At 41.3% G+C, this 15946-nt stretch overlaps 1 protein-coding gene across 1 annotated transcript in view; it reads left to right on the forward strand.

The window, feature by feature from the left end:
* Nucleotides 1-384: 384 nt before the first annotated feature.
* ANKRD11 (ankyrin repeat domain 11) overlaps nucleotides 385-15946 on the forward strand; it is a 365863-nt gene continuing 350301 nt past the window's right edge. Inside the window, exon 1 of the mRNA XM_078149379.1 lies at nucleotides 385-456. The gene's annotated coding sequence lies outside the window, so the exon portion shown is untranslated. The remainder of the gene's footprint in view (nucleotides 457-15946) is intronic.

The following is a 15946-nucleotide window of genomic DNA, read 5'->3' on the forward strand; positions in this document are numbered from 1 at the left end:
CTCATGTGGCTCTGCGGCCGCCGCAGCCGCCGCTGGGTCCTGGAAGTCAGAGGCTGCCTCGGAACTGTGCGCTATGGATCGGGAGCCCCAGGCGAGGAGGCGCCGCCGCGGAGTCTGCGGCCAGACGGCCCCTTAGGAGAGCGGTCCAGCCCTCGTCCCGCCCGCGTCCGCCGCCCCCTCGCCGTGGGCCGTCGTTCGAGGGGCGGGCGCGCCTCCCGCCCCGGCTCTCCCGGCCTCCGGCGCTTGGCTCTTGCCGTCGTCGACTCCCGGGGAGGCCGAGGCCGAGGCCGCCGGCGGCGGCTCGTCGTCCCTGCGGCCGAGCGGGGCCTTCGCGTGCGGCCCCCGCGGCAGACGCGGCCGGGGCTTCACGGGAAGCAGCCGCCGGGCCCGGGCCTGGCGTCGCTGACCCCGCTCGTGCCCCGCGCAGCCCCGGCCGGAACGAGCGGCCCTTTGGAGGTAGGAAGGGGAGGCCTGGCTCGGGCGAGGCCCAGCGGGCGGTGCAGGAGCCCTCCCCCGGGGCCCGCGGGTGGGGGCGGGGAGCTCGAGCTCAGGCCCGGGGGAGGCGGCGGCGGCGGGAGCTAGCAGGCGGGGCGTGGGAGAGGCCACCGTGGAGCGGGACGGGGATCGCGGGACGGGCCGGGATGAGGCCAGAACGAGGAGGAGGAAGAGGAGGAGGGGAGGTGTGGTGAAGGCCGGGCAGCGGCGGCAGCCCCGGGATCTTCGGGCTCCGGCTCCGCGCTGCGCTGGGGAAGCGGCTGAACCTCCGCCGGGGATCCCGGGCCCTCGGGCAGGGAGGGAGCCAGGGCAGCACTACGAGAGACCGGGAGCTGCCCGGAGGAGGTGGCCGGGGCTCCCGAGGGGGTGGGGCCGGAGCGGCGACTCCGAGCAGGGTGGGCTTCTGGGGGGGGAGGGGAGGGAAAGGAGAAGGAGGGGGAGGGGGCCCCCGGAAGGAGAGCGGGGGCGTCTGGGGGCAGAGCCGGAGGAGGGGGAGGAATGCGGGGCAGTCAGCATCGGCCTGTGTGTATGTGTGTGCGCGCGCGAGTGTGAGCGAGTGTGTGTGAGTGTGAGAGAGGGGGGAGGAAGGGGGAAGGGGGAAGGGGACCTGGAGCAGCGAAGCCGCGGCGGCTGCGGCTGCTCCGGCAGATCTGGCTTCAAGGAACAATGTGAGACGCTGCCTGAAATGTTAATTTCCGTTCCTCATTTCATCATCCCCTGGCAGGGCGGTTACTCTGTGTGTGTGTGTGTGTGTGTGTGTGTATGTGTATGTGTATATGTTGTGTGTGTGGTCGGTTTTGCCACAAGTCAGTTTGCTAGGGATTGGGTTCTTTTATTCTTACTGTTTTTTCTTTTTTTCTTTCTTTTTTTGAGAAGCTTGAATTCTTCTCGGTGCTTGAATTTCTTGTGGCTCTGTTATAGTTGCTCTGTCTCTGTTAAGTCTTTTGCAAAACATACCTTAAAGTGCTAACTTTTATTGAGTTTGGAGGAGATCTCCTATGGTTTTGAGAAAGAATAGTTGAATTAAGAGGACTTGGACTGAAAATCTTGAGATAAATCATACTATGAGGTCTTGGTGTAGATGTGAGTTTACCTGTTTCAGAATGGTTTTCTTTTTTCTCAAATGAGGGTTGAAAACAGTGATTTGAACCGTGTGCTAAACATCTCTTGCCCTTTTCAACGTGTAGAAATGTGCATAATGGTTGAACTGCAGTATTTGGAATCTTCCTTCCTTTCTTGGTCATCACGTAAGTGAAAAGCTCGATGGGTGTACTTAGGGGGCTGGTCTTGGAGGCAGGAAGAACTGGGTTTCTGTCTTTTCTCAGATATGTAATAGCTGTGTGGCCATGGTTAGGGCCTCAGCAACTCTCTAGGACTAAGTGACAAAGAATTTCCAGTTATCATAGATCTGGAGCTGGAATGCTCCTTTGAAGCCATTGTTTTCAGTTTTATTTTACAGATGAGGCCCTGGGAGTTTGTGACTTGTTGAAGGTCGCAAAGCTAATAAGTGTCAAAATCAGGACATAAAGACAGACAAGTCAGTTCCTGATCTCAAGGAGTTTCCATTCTGTTGCTGGTTTGGGCTACATATGTAGAAAATAAGACATGAAATCCTTACTGGGAGAAGGAAGACGACGGAGCAGCTTGAGACGGGATGGAATCAAGATAGGCTTTTTGTAGGAGATGGTTCCTGAGCTGAGTTTTGTAAGCTAGGCATTTTAACCAGGCCAGGCAGAATTGAGGAGGGAGTAAATTCTAGGCATGGGGCAACAAATGGGCCAATTTGGCTGAACCTTGGAGTGTATGAAGAGGAGGAGTAATGTAGAGTGAGGTGGTGAAAGCTTTTATATGCCAAATAAAGGAATTTGTAGTTCATCCTAGAAACCATAGGGAGCCACTGGAACTTTTTGAGTAGGGTAATGACAGTGGTCAAAACCAGTGCTTTAAGAATGTTAAATTGGCAGCTGCATAGACATTAGTTTGGAGAGGGGAGAGACTAGAGACCAGAAGACCAGTTGGGGCCCACGTAGTAGTCAGTGGCAGAAGTGGAATTTGAACAGATTCTTGGATTCTGGATTCCAAAACTAATGCTCTTTTCGTTATACCAAGTTACTTCCCTAATCTGAATTAGTAGAGGGAGTTTCCACATGCTGTGTTTCCCATAGGAATGCAATCCAGCCTGAAGTGCAGCCCCCCCCCATCCCTCCCCATGCTGTCAACGATTATGTTGATTTTTGGAAGAGGTGCCATTGCATAATCTTGGTTTGGGCAAATTCATTCAATGACATTATTTGAATAGTTCTTGGTTGAAGCCCTGAAACCCTATGTTTGCCTGGTACCTGCATTCTTGTTCTTTTTGATCCGTTAGATCAGTTCATTGAAATGGTAGCAGTCTTGGAAGACCTATGGTTGTTTTGTGAGAGGGGCTCACTTTTGATTCTTTTTTTTTTTTTTGGTGAGGCATTTGGGGTTAAGTGACTTGCCCAGAGTCACACAGCTAGTGAGTGTTATGCGTCTGAGGCTGGATTTGGACCCAAGTCCTCCTGACTCCAGCGCCAGTGCTCTATTCACTGTGCCACCTAGCTGCCCCTCACCTTTGATTCTTCAACTTGAATTGGACCTCCACGTCCTGAGTCCTCTTTACGTCCCTTCCCCCATTCAGCTTTTCTGTTTCTGTATTTTCATTGTTTTGAGCAGGAGCTTATTTGACTGTCCATTTTGAAGATAGGGAGAGAAGGGAACAAAGATCAAGTTGCTGGTTTTTTTTTTTGCCTACCTTGTGTATGTCTGGTGAATATTTAGTGAAAAGCTACATTCTGCAATTTAGTCCAGACCTGAAACTTTTCTAAGTTTTTTTTTTTACATGACATGTCTTCCATTTCTCATTTGCTGTTCTGATTGTGTGGCAGCCTTTTAACTTGGAGTACAACTGTCAGATGTTTTTCTGTAGCCTCTCTGTAGACTAGCCATGTTAATCACACTGCACCAGCAGTGCCTTTCATCTTACTAAACCAGATGGGCTGCGTATGACTAGTGGTTGTCATTTTAGCTATAATTACCATGTTGACATAGTGACAAATAGAACTTTCTACAAATTTAGTTAGAAAAAGAAACTCTGCTGTTTGTATTTGAGAATAATATTTATAAAGCTTTGTATGCCATGGATTTTAAAGCAGCCTTGACATATTAAGGTTATGTTTCATCAGTTAGAAGAGGATACTTATACTTATTTTACATATGGGCAATGAGCCCATCATCAATTAAATAACATAATTAGAATGTATCAGTAAAAGCTAGTTCAAAGAAGAATCTTCATCAGTCGCCAAAATACAAATGTTTTGATCTGTCCATTACTGCAGATCATTCAAAACTGCCATTTAGGGGCGCACTTTTTAAATAGTAAAATATGTTCCAGTTAATAGTAGAGTGGCAAAACATGATTATTCATTATACCTGTGTCTGCCAGTTTATCACTGTCATCACTCAGCACCCAAATGAGTTTTAGAGTGACCTATTCCATATGACTTGAAGAAGTCTGTTGTTGAACTTAAATGACATTAATATTTAAAAACTAAAGAAGTAATTGTTCAGTGTTGATGTATGCACATATTTTCATGTTCTAATAAAACACTTGCTGCCTATTTAGGTGTTTAAATTGAAGTCTTGTGTACCTTATTCAGTCTCATGTTGATACTTAGTTGGAAATGTGCTGTTAGTAGTAGAGAGGATCCCTCCACAAGAACATGGTTCATGTTGCTAACCCTCAGGCAGTAGGGCACAATGAAAGGTTCTTCAGCAGCAGAGTGGCATGCTACGGTAGGCCTATGTTTGAGGAAGAACATTTTGGTAGATGTTTGGAGGATGAATTGGAGAGGAGAAAGAATAGATACAGGGGAACAATTAGGAGACAGTTGTCTAGGGGAGAAGTGATGAGGCTCTGCAGTAAGTTGGTGGCCTTTTGAATGAAAAGAAGGGATCTAGTTGGGAGCCAAGTGTTAATACAAGTAGAATCCTCAATATTTGTTATCTGAGGGGAAGTGGGTGAGGAAAAAGGAAGAGTTGCTGGTAAATAGAAAGCAAAGAACTGAGGGCTTGTGGCACCCTTCTCAGAAGGGGGGTTTGGAGGAGGGATAGGTTTAAAGGTGGGGGGAGATGAGTCTTTTTTGGGGGCAGAGGACTGAGTTCATGTCAGTCTCTGATACTTGCTCCATGGATTAGTCAGTAAGCATTTATTAAGTGCCAGGCGAGGAGCCAAGTGCTGGGGATACAAGAAAGTCAAAAGACCCTCAAGTTCAGTTACTTAGCTTCGATGAGCCCCAGTTTCTTCAGCTCTAAAATGTGGATGTTGGCCTGTGATCTCTTACAGCTCTAGCTTTGGATATTATAGTTGTTTATGTTCATTTGAGAGTCATCTGCCTAGATATGGCATATGAACCATGATGAGATCACCAAGAGAGGATTGGAGAGAGAAAAAAGTACTAAGTCCCAATATTGCACCCTGGACTGTGCTAGGCATGGGGCATAGAAATACAGAGGAAGAAGTACAGTAATTTCTACTCCCATTGAGTTTGCATTCAAATGGGGAAGACAGCAAGTACCTTAAAGTATACGTATATAACTATAATTATAAATGAATAAACACAACTGTGTTCAAGGTAGTTTGGTAAGGAGGGCACTGGCAGTGGGGGAGGGGTAATCAGGAAATGCTTAATGCAGAAATGCTTGAGCTATGTCTTAAAAGGAAGAAGAGGATTCAGGCTGAGGTGAGGAGGAGGGAATGTGTGCATTGAAGGCCTGGGGGTTGGGCAGTGTAGAGGCTGAGGCCTGGAGCTGAAGGAAACCAGGCCATCCAGTTGGGCTGGATCCCAGAGTGTAGGAGGGGGATAATATCCAGCAGGGTGGTAGGAGACGTTGGGGCCAGGCTGTGGAGGGCTTTAAAAGCTAAAAAGAAAGAGTTTCTATTTTATTCTAAAGGCAATAAAAAGCTGATGGCCTTGATCAAGTAAGGGAGTCACATGGTCAAATATGCAGTTAATGAAAATTACTTAAAGGAGATTACTTTGGCAGCAGTGTGTAGCATCGACTGGAGGGAGAGAGAGACTCAGCAGAGAGACCAATTTGGAGGCTTTTGCACTAATCTAAGTGAGAGGTGATGAGGGTGTGAACTAAGGTGGCAATTGTGAGTAGAGAGGAGGGATCAGTTGGGAGAGATGTGGAGATAGAAAGGGCAAGAGTTGGCAGTTAATTGGATATGGATGTTATTCATATCTTAATATGGATGAGGAGTTAATCTTTTTTGAGTCAGGGATGGTCTGGTGAAGCTTATGGTGGACTCCTCACATTCGTTTTTTTAAGTGATAAAATAAAATTTAGGATTGCAAAGGAAACCAATTTTGTTGAAATACAATTTATAAAAATAATAAAAAAATTCACAGACTCCAATTTAAGAACTCATGGTTTTGAGGAAAGATTTGCCATGTTTTGACTGTGTTTAGTTTAATATATCTCCGGGTCGATCAGTTTGAAATGTCTTACAGGAAATTGGTGATGCAGAATTGAAGTTTAGGAGGAGAGAGTGGGGGCTGGATATTTCCATCTTGAAGTCATCAGCATAGAAATGAGACTTACATCCACAGGATTGGATAAAGTTACCAAGCATATAAAAGAAGAGGAGAAGGCTTTGGACAGAACCTTGAGGAACTGTATGTAAGGAAGAAGGGTCTCTGAGCCCAGAGAGAATGATGTCAAAGAACCCATATCAGATGTGGCCCCTAGGTGTTGAAGTATTGAAATTGAGAAAAGACTATCAGACTTGGCAATTAGAAGAAAGATCATTGGTAACTTTGGAGGGAACAGTTTCAGTTTAGTGATGAGGTTAAAGTCAGGTTGTGAAGGGTTGAGGAATGAGTGAGAAAAAAGGAAATAAAGGCAGTGAATAGACTCCTTTTTTGATGATTGCTTGAGAGGATGGTAAGGTCTAGTGAAGGGTTTTTAAGGAGCCCAGGACATAAGTAAGGACCCAGTAAAGGAGTCTGGGACATGGTGAGAAAAAGTTGAGAAAGAGGACACATAGCAGTGTTATAAGAGCTAAGTGAGGAGAGGATCTTGAAGAAGAGAGAGAATGGTCAGTAGCGTCTCTAGAGGTACTGAGGTCAAGAAAGGATGAAGAATGAGTAAAGTCTGTGGATGAACAATTAGAGATCGTTGATAACCTTGGAGAAAGTAGTTTTAGTTCACTTCATCTCTTCATCCAGTTTTAGTAGTCTTTTCAGCAGATACTTAGGATATCTCAAATGTTGTGAACTGCCTTACTCGATGAAGCATTTTCAAGATGCTTCCAGATACTCCCTTCTTTGTTTTCACATACAGGAATTCTTGTTTCAACTGTGCTCACTTACTGATTGCTGCCTTTATGCCATATTACACCTCTGTGCCCATGTTTGCTACATTACATCTCTTGTCTCCAGGTCCCCTATGCTGATGTCCTCTTCCCCCTCTTCTCTATCTCATGGAAACTCGTGCCTTCTTTCACAGTTCAGCTCAAGTGTTGCCTACTGCTGAAATGCTGTTTGGACCTCTCCACAAGTCGCCTTGTACATAGTTTGTATTTATTTTTCTGTATACTTGTTGTCTCACCAATAAAATAATAAGCTTCTTGAGGGGAGATAGTTTCATGGATTATTTGTATCCATAGATCCTAGCACAGGGTTACTGTACTTTAATAAATGCTTTTTGAATGCATAAGTATGTGAACGATTTAGGAAGAAGCAATCACTTTCATTGACTGCCTATTATTTAGAGGATAAAATACAGACTTAGTTTGTTATTTAAGGCCATCCATAATTTGACTCCCACCTACTTTTCCAAATCTTTCTTACTCCTTACTGTTGGCCTTCAGGAACTCCATAGGCTAAGCCTCCTCAATTCTAGATGGTGCTCACATCGGATAACCCTCTCTTCATTTCCACAAACCTTTTCCTCGGCCCTGCTCCCTTCCATGGAAAAGTGTTCCTTTTCCATCTCTGCTTCTCAGAATTTTTTCCTTCTAGACTCAACTCAGTTCTCACTTCCTCCTTTAAGACTTTACTAATTTCCCAGGCTAATGCTCACTCTTTCCCCAAATTTTCTTGTATTGTTCTTATTTGTTTACCTGGTATAGCACTTCAGTGTAACCCTGGGCAAGTCACTTCACTTGTTTGCCTCAGTTTCCTCATCTGTAAAAAGAGGTAGAGAAGGAAATGGCAAACCACTCTAGTATCTTTGTCAAGAAAACCCCAAATGGGGTCACAAAGAGTGAGATGTGACTGAAATGACTGAACAACAATATATCCCTTCAGTAATACACCAGAAATCCTTGAAAGTGGGGATTGTGTCAAATTAAAAGAAAAGACAATTTTAACATTCACTTTTTGAAAGATTTTGTGTTCCAAATTTTTCTCCCTCTCTTCCTTCCCTCTCACTTCCCCAAGATGGCAATCTGATATAGGTTATACACATGCAATAATATAAAACATTTCTACATTAGTCATGTTGTGAAAGAAGAAATAGACCAAAAGAAAAAAACCCACCAACTCCCCCACCTCTTCCCCCCTCCCTCCCCTGGAAAAAAAAAGTGAAAATAGTAAACTTAGATATGCATTCAGAATCCATCAGTTCTTTCCCTGGATGTGAATAGCATTTTCCATCATGAATCTTTTGTAATTGTCTTGGATCGTTGTATTGCTGAAAAGAGCTAAGTGAATCACAGTTGATCACGAGATAGGTTTTAATAGAAGGGATTTCTCTGGTATTATACCCTAATTGAGAATTTACCAAAAATTGCTTTACTCTTGGTTACTATATTTGGTGTGGTAACAAGTGTCCGAGACTTTAAGCACATAAATTTTAACAGGAAAAACTGTCCAGTATACTTTGTAGTCTCTTGAATGTTTTGATCATAATTTAATCTTAACAATTTGTAACTTTACTGCTCTTAGGGATATGTTAGCAATGTAGGTTTGACTTTAACCAAAACAGTAACTAATTTTTGGTTTTGGATGATTTTTGACCTTCATTTAACAAGTGGGAGAGAGTTTGGTTGTTAAGATCTTGGGTACTTAAGGCTGCAAACACAAAATTAAGGAATATAGCGGTTTTCAAGGTTTTATTTTCTAGGGAGGCATCATTTTCATCTGAACCTGGCTGTTTACCATCCCTGGAATATGCTTCTCCCCTGCTTCTTTCAGTCTCAGATTTCCTTCAGGACTCAAATGTCAACTCCTTCTGAAGGCTTTTCAAAGTCTTGCATGCCCTTGAAAGGCTAACTTAATCTAGTCTATATATTGTATCTTCTTGGTGTTATTTCTGTCACTAGAATATGAGCTCCCTGAGGGTAGAGACTGCTTGGTTTTTTTTTGGGGGGGGGTATCCCCAGGGCTTAGGGGAACCTGCAGCCTTGAGGCCATAGATTCCTCATCTCTGATCTTTGTAAGTGCTTAAAATGCTTGTTGAATGGCTTATATGGAAATATGTTTTGCACAATTTCACATGTATATATTTTTTTCCATATTAGTCATGTTGTGGAAGAAAACAGACCAAAAAAAAAATCCCAACAAGAAAAATAAAGTAAAATGAAAAGTATACTTCAGTCTGTACTCAGACTCCATCAGTTCTTTTTCTGGGCATGGATAGCCTTTTTCATCATAAGTTCTTCAGAATTGTCTTGGATCATTGTATTTCTGAGAAAAGCTAAATCATTTCACTTGATCATCATAAAATATTGTTGTTACTGTTTCACATATATAATTTACAATTCTTGCCTTCTCAAGGGATTGAGGGGAGGGTCAGGACAGAAGGAGAGAATACACTCAGAATTTTTAAAAAAGAATGCTAAAAATAAGTAACAAATTTAAAAAAAATATAAAAAAATGCTTGTTGATTGGCTGAAGTTCTGTTTTCAGGGAAATATTAGGAACTTATATTGTATATACCTTCTGTGTTATTCAGGGTAAAAAAATGTGTAGTCTTGAAAGGATTAAATTTTGGGCCTCAAAAGAGGTTTCCTGTTATACTTTTCCTTTTTGACCTTTTTTTTTTAAAAGACCAAGGTTGAATTCATTCTTGGGTTGGTAATGTGAGGCATATCTAAATTACTGTATCCTTACCATCTGGGTAAATATAAGACTAAAGTTTCCAGGACTGCCCTTCAGCATCTGTGTAGTGAATTATTTATTATTCTAAAAATCAGTAGGCAGTCTTCTCACTTGTAAAGAAACTAGCATGTACCTGTTTTGCATTTTAAAAATAAAATCACCTTTTCTTGATATGAATTTACTTCCAGAAAATGTGACCTTTATTGAATGGTTGAACAGTTGAGATTTCATTTTTAAAAAGCTGTCAGAATTTGAGTGTAACAGAAACTTCATTTACTGTGAAATGGAGCAGCAAAGTGACCTCATTTTCCCCCTCAGCTGATTTCTCTCTACTAGCAAGCAGGAATCCCTGAATCCTGCCTGGATCTCTCTTCCTAATGGTGGTGGACTTCCAGACTTTGGACTCACAGTAATGATTGTGCTAGGGTATAGAAATGTTTCTTAATGGGAAGAATAGTAGATCTGTTGGTTCATAAATTTGTCATTAAGGTTTTGAGTGGTTCTTTTTGTTGTCGTATCTAGAAAAGCTAAAAAATTTCATTTGAATCAGTGTGATACTGTAAACTTGATCATCATGAATATGCTATTTGAATGTGTCTAAACTAGTGGCAGGGGAGAAATAGAAGAGAAACTTTTTATTACTCTTTTAGGAAATTAAACCTTGTTAGTAAGCAACATGCTTTTTCACATGCGGTTTCACATCCTGTAAAACAGGAAATAAAAAAAACCAACCAGCCCCTCAAAGAAGCATTTTAGAAAGAATTAACTTTTTTTTCCCTTGAAACTAACTTGTCTGGCTAAGGAAAATAATTTTTAAAAGTGTCTCTCTCAATTACCTTTTGGAAACTTTTTTTAAACCATTGACTAGGATATCTGAAAAGTATGAAAGGAGGTTCTCAGGGTTTTGCTCATCTCCCGTGACAAAGGCTCTTGACCCTTATTTCTAGGAGTCTTTAGTTCTTGTGAATTCTTGGTTGCTTTGCAAGCATATGATTCTTTGACCATGATGCTATTTCCCTTACCTGGTTTTTGAGACTAGCTTTTGCACAAGTTCATACATTAGAGCAGAGTGCTAACACTGAATACTTGCTTACAGAAACTTTTCTTGTAACACCTGACAGAGGAGTTCTATCAATAAAATGTTGAGATCTGTCATATAATTTGGAACTTGGGAGAAAAAAAAAGATAAGTCCTTTTAGTTGTGGATTAAAAAATTCTCAGCCAATGTAAGCTTTATGGAATTAATATGAGAAGTTTCGATTTTTCCATAATGAAGAGATTAGATCTGATTCTTCCAAAATTTGAGTTCTTGTCCTGTTTGACTTATTAAAAGAAGCAGCTATTTTGAAGGAATAACTTTAATCTATAGAGAAAAAAGGATGATTAACTAGAGACTCATTTCTTAATAGAAGCCTTGTAATAATGGTGGAAAATCCTTCAATCAAAATTTAACTTCTAGACTTTCTTAGGTTCTTTAATCTCTTGCCTTAGTTCTTTCTTCTTCAACCTTTATTTCTTCCCTATTCCCATTTCTAGGGACTAGGACAGGACAGAACAGGATTGGATAGGGATAGTATCTGTGACTTCATTGATAGAAGCAGCCTACTCTACCACTGCAGGTCAGCACTTTTTCTCTTGAGTTTACAGCCTTAGAATGGTTTAGGGGTATGTGGTGGGGAAGGGTAATGGGGTTCACTCAACTGAAAAGTTAAGTGACATGTCTAGAGTCATGTAGCCAACATGTGTCGGAGGCAGGACTTTTGAATGGAGGTGACCTTGGTTCCCAGGCCAACTCTGTCCATTTGACCACTGTGCCTCTAGGTTGTAGAGTCTGAAGTGAATGGGGTGCTAGGTTTGGAGGAGGCAACTTTGTAGGGGAGAGGCCAGAATTATGGTACAAAGCTCCCTGAGTCAGGGAGAGACAGGAGGCAGCATGGACAAGAACAGGCAAACCACCCATACCACCTTGACCACCGTCTCCCTCTTGACCCCTGTGGAGACAGTCCCTGCCCAAGAGCCTTGGGAATAGCTGGGTTTCCAGCCCGGAGCCCTCAGACATCATCGTGGGTAGCGTTTGGGGAAGGAAAGGCTGGCAGCTACTCTTCAAGGGGCTACAAGATGGAGAGAGAGTTCTTGCCACCAAGAAAAGCCCTTCACATTGTCCAATGGTTCAACATCAGAAATTGACATTTTTTTTGCTTCCAATCTATTATTTTTAAAAGACTTTTTAAAATTTGAGTTCCAGGTTCTCTATCTCTTACTCCTTCCCCAGCCACTGAGGAGGCAGACATTATATCAATTATTTATAAAATTATGCAAAACATTTGCATATAAACCATATTGCAAACAAAACAAAACCCCAAGAAAATTATATTTCAGCTTGCACTCAGAGTTTAGCATCATATATCTCTCTGGATGTAAATAGTATTATTTCATTGTGAGTCTTTTGGAATTGTCTTGGATCATTGTATTGCTCAAGAGTAGCGGAGCCTGTCACAGTTGATCAACATTACAACATTGTTACAACATTGTTGTTACTGTGCACAATGATTTTCCTGTTCTTCTCACTCCTATTTGCATCAGTTCATATAGGTCTTGCCATATTTTTTCTGAACCCCCGTTGTCATTTCCTCTAGCACAATAGTACTCCATCACAATCATGTGCCACTTGTTCAGCCATACCCCAATTGATGAGCATCCCCTTAACTTCCAAATCTTTACCAACACAAAAAAGAGTTGGTATAAATATTTTTGTACATATATATCCTTTTCTGTTTTCTTTGATCTCTTTGGGGTACAGACCTAGTAGTGGTATTGTATCATCTTCCCATTTAGGAATGTGAACAGTTTGACTTCATTAAGTCCCTTATGATTACTTTTTCGTATTTACCTTTTTATTCTTCTTGAGTCATATTTTCTGTTCAGCTCTAATCTTTTCATTAGGAATACTTGGAAATCCTCTATTTAATTGACTGTCCTTTTTTTCCTTCTGAAAGATGATGCTCAGTTTTGTTGAGTAAGTGATTTGTGGTTGTAATCTTAGCTCCTTTACCTTTTGGAATATCATTCTAAGCCCTTTGCTCCTTTAATGTGGAAGCTGCAAAGTTTTATGTGATCCTGACTGTGACTCCATGATATTTGAATGGTTTCGTTCTCATTGCTTGCAGTATTTTCTTCTTGACCTGGTAGCTCTGGAATTTGGGTATAATATTCCTGGGAGTTTTCATTTTGGGATTTCTTTTAGGAGGTGATAGATTGATTCTTTCAATTTCTGTTTTACCCGCTGGATCTGAGATATTGGGACAGTTTTCCTTGATAATTTCTTGAAATATGATGTCTAGGCTCTTTTTTTGATCATGGCTTTCAGGTGGTTGATTAATTCCTAAATTAGCTCTCTTTGATTTATTTTCCAGGTTATTTTTTTCCAATGAGATATTTTATATTTTCTTCTATTTTTAAATTCTTTTGTCTTTGTTTTATTGTTTTATTAGAGTTATTACCTTCTACTTGCCCAATTCTAATTTTTAAGGAATTATTTTCTTCAGTGAATCTCTTTTTTCTATTTGTCTAATTCTTTTAAAGGAGTTCTGTCAGTGAATTTTTGTACTTTTCCATTTAACCTATTCTGCTTTTTAAGTGAGTTTCTTCAGTGATTTTTTTTTTTGCCTCTTTTAGCATTAGGCCAGTTTTGGTTTTTAGCGGGGCATTTTGCCTCTTTCACCAAGCTGTTAATTCTCTTTTCATAATTTTCTTGTACCACTCTCATTTTCCCCCCTAATTTTTCCCCTACCAATCTTATCTTCTTTAACTCTTCTAGGAATTCTTGTTGGGCATGGGTCCAATTAACATTTTTCTTTTCTCTATTTGCCTATAGCTATTTTCACATTGCTGTCTTCTGAGATTCTGTCTTAGTCTTCCCTGCTTCTTTAGTAGCCTTTTTGTTATTTGCTTATTTTTCCCAGCCTATTTCTTGACTTTTAACTTTGTTAAAGTTGGGCTCAGGTCACCTTGGGTTGGAGAGGCAGTGTGCCAAACTTCAGGGTTATTTGTGCTGCTGTTTTCAGAGCTAGTTCTGGGGTTCTGCAAGTTTTTGATATTTCCAAGGTGGTCTGATCCTGGGAGAGGTGTACTCACGGCTCTCGTCTTTACCCAGAAAGGGCCCTTATTTTCCCCTGTGGCGTTTCCCTTGGTCCTAGAACTGTGACCCTGTCCCCTGCTCTTCTGCAGCCTCAAGTGTCTGGCTAGTTGTTTGTAGGGGAATGTTGGGGGAGTTCAGCTGGGTCCCTACTCTGCCATTTTGGATCTATGCCCCCCTCACTTCCCTTCAAGTGAGCTGATTTTCGCAGTGGAAATGATATGAAAGAAGAGGCATTAAAATCTGTTTTGCTTCTGCCTCTTAAGGACCATGGACCTTTCCATCCAACTTACTACTGAAACCTTCCATATGCGTTGTCTCCTCCATTAGAATGTGGACTCTTTGAGACCAGGGACTGACTGATTTCATTGTTCGTATTCCTGAGTTTTTAAAGCACAGTGCTTTGCTCATAATGAGTTCTTAATAATGCTTCCTTGTTTATTCATTCATGAGCCAAGAAACCTTTTGTGACCATAGAATTTGGAGGATTGTTATCTGAAGTGGTTTCTTTCCCCCTTGTTCCTGTTCCTGCATAGAAGCCATTATTGCACAAGGGTAGATGTGAACTTATCTTCAGCTCAGCTTTAGATGATTTGCTTTGGTTTGGTTAAGGATCAGAAACATCAACCTGGCTCCTTTTTTGCCCCTGTTTTCAACGGTGAAAAGCAAACTATGGCAATGGTGGGGGAATCCAAGAAAAAGTTGAAAATAATAGCTCTGGCCATTATTTGCTACAATGGAACCATTTTTAATTAAGCCTGATATTATCTGCCTAATCATTTTCTTATCTTGGCGCAGTTGTTAGACATCTGTATAGCTAATTAAGGGGCCACTGTTTTTCCATGGTTGGTGTACTTTTAAAAAATAATTTCTAATAGATGTTTTTTTTTTCTTAAATCACGGAAGTATCCCATGTATCCCTCTCCCCCTTCCCAAGAGCCATCCCATATGATAAATAGTGTTTTCTTTTAAGAGAGGGGAAAAAATCAGCATAATTGATGACTGCATTGAGTAAGTCTGAAAATGTGTGCGGTGTGTACCGTCAGTGGACCTCATCATCTCCCAACTGGGTAAGCTGGGGGTGTCTTCTCATACCTTTTTAATCTTCTCTGATTTTAATAATTCTGTTACATTTACTTTTGATTTTTTGGTGTATCATTCTTTCCATGTATATTGTAGTTACTATATACATATCTCTTTATGTTTTCTTGGCTCTACTTATTTCACGCTGCATCAGTTCATACGTGTATGTCTGTGCTTCTCTGTATTCACCACACCCATCATTTCTGATAACAAGGTAGTCTTCCGTCATATTCATGTTCTATAATTAATGGACATCTATCTACCTACTTTCCATTTCTTAGTTATCACAAAACAGTGCTCTCATAAATATTTTGGAATATGGAGACTTTGTTCTTATAAGTGACTTCCTTTGTGTATAACCCTCAAGTCTCTGGTTCAAAGGCTATGGAAATTTTTCTTGTTTAATCATTTTAATTCTGTCTGACTCATCCGTGGTCCCATTTGGGTTTTCTTGGCAAAGATACTGGAGTGTTTTGCTCATCTCCAGCTCATTTTACAGATGAGGAAACTGAGGCAAATAAGGTTAAGTGACTTGCTCAAGGTCATACAGCTAGGAAGTATCTGGGGCCAAATTTGAGACTTGGGTTTTCTAGACTCCAGGTCTGGCACTCTACTGTGCCACCGAACTGCCCTAGAAATTCTAGTTGTTTTATTTGCATAATTCCAAATTGCTTTCCAAAATGATTTTACCGTTTCACAACTCCACCAATAGTGTATTAGTGTGTCTATCTTCCCACAACTCCTCCAACGTTGTCTCTTGCTATTTCTTGTCATCGTTTCCAGTTTATAGAGTATGAAGTGAAACCTCAGAGTTACTTTGATTTGTATTTCTCTTGTTAATAGTGATTTGGAGCATCCTTTCATATAGTTGTGCATAGTTCTTCTGAGAACTATTTGGTTTTTTTTGTTTTTTGTTTTTTACCCATTAAACATATTTTCACATTAGTGGAGTTGTAAGTAAAAATTAAAACCGATACAAGGAACCATCAGAAAGAGGAAACAAAACTCAACAGAAGGTAAAAATAAGTGACAGCGATTCGACTTCCATAGTTCTTTCTTTGGATGTGCACAGCATTATCCATCCCGAGGCCTCTGGAAATGT

This window comes from Phascolarctos cinereus, unplaced genomic scaffold (assembly GCF_003287225.1).
Source record: "Phascolarctos cinereus isolate Bilbo 61053 unplaced genomic scaffold, phaCin_HiC Scaffold_2;HRSCAF=192, whole genome shotgun sequence".
In the NCBI taxonomy this organism is placed as follows: Eukaryota; Metazoa; Chordata; class Mammalia; order Diprotodontia; family Phascolarctidae; genus Phascolarctos; species Phascolarctos cinereus.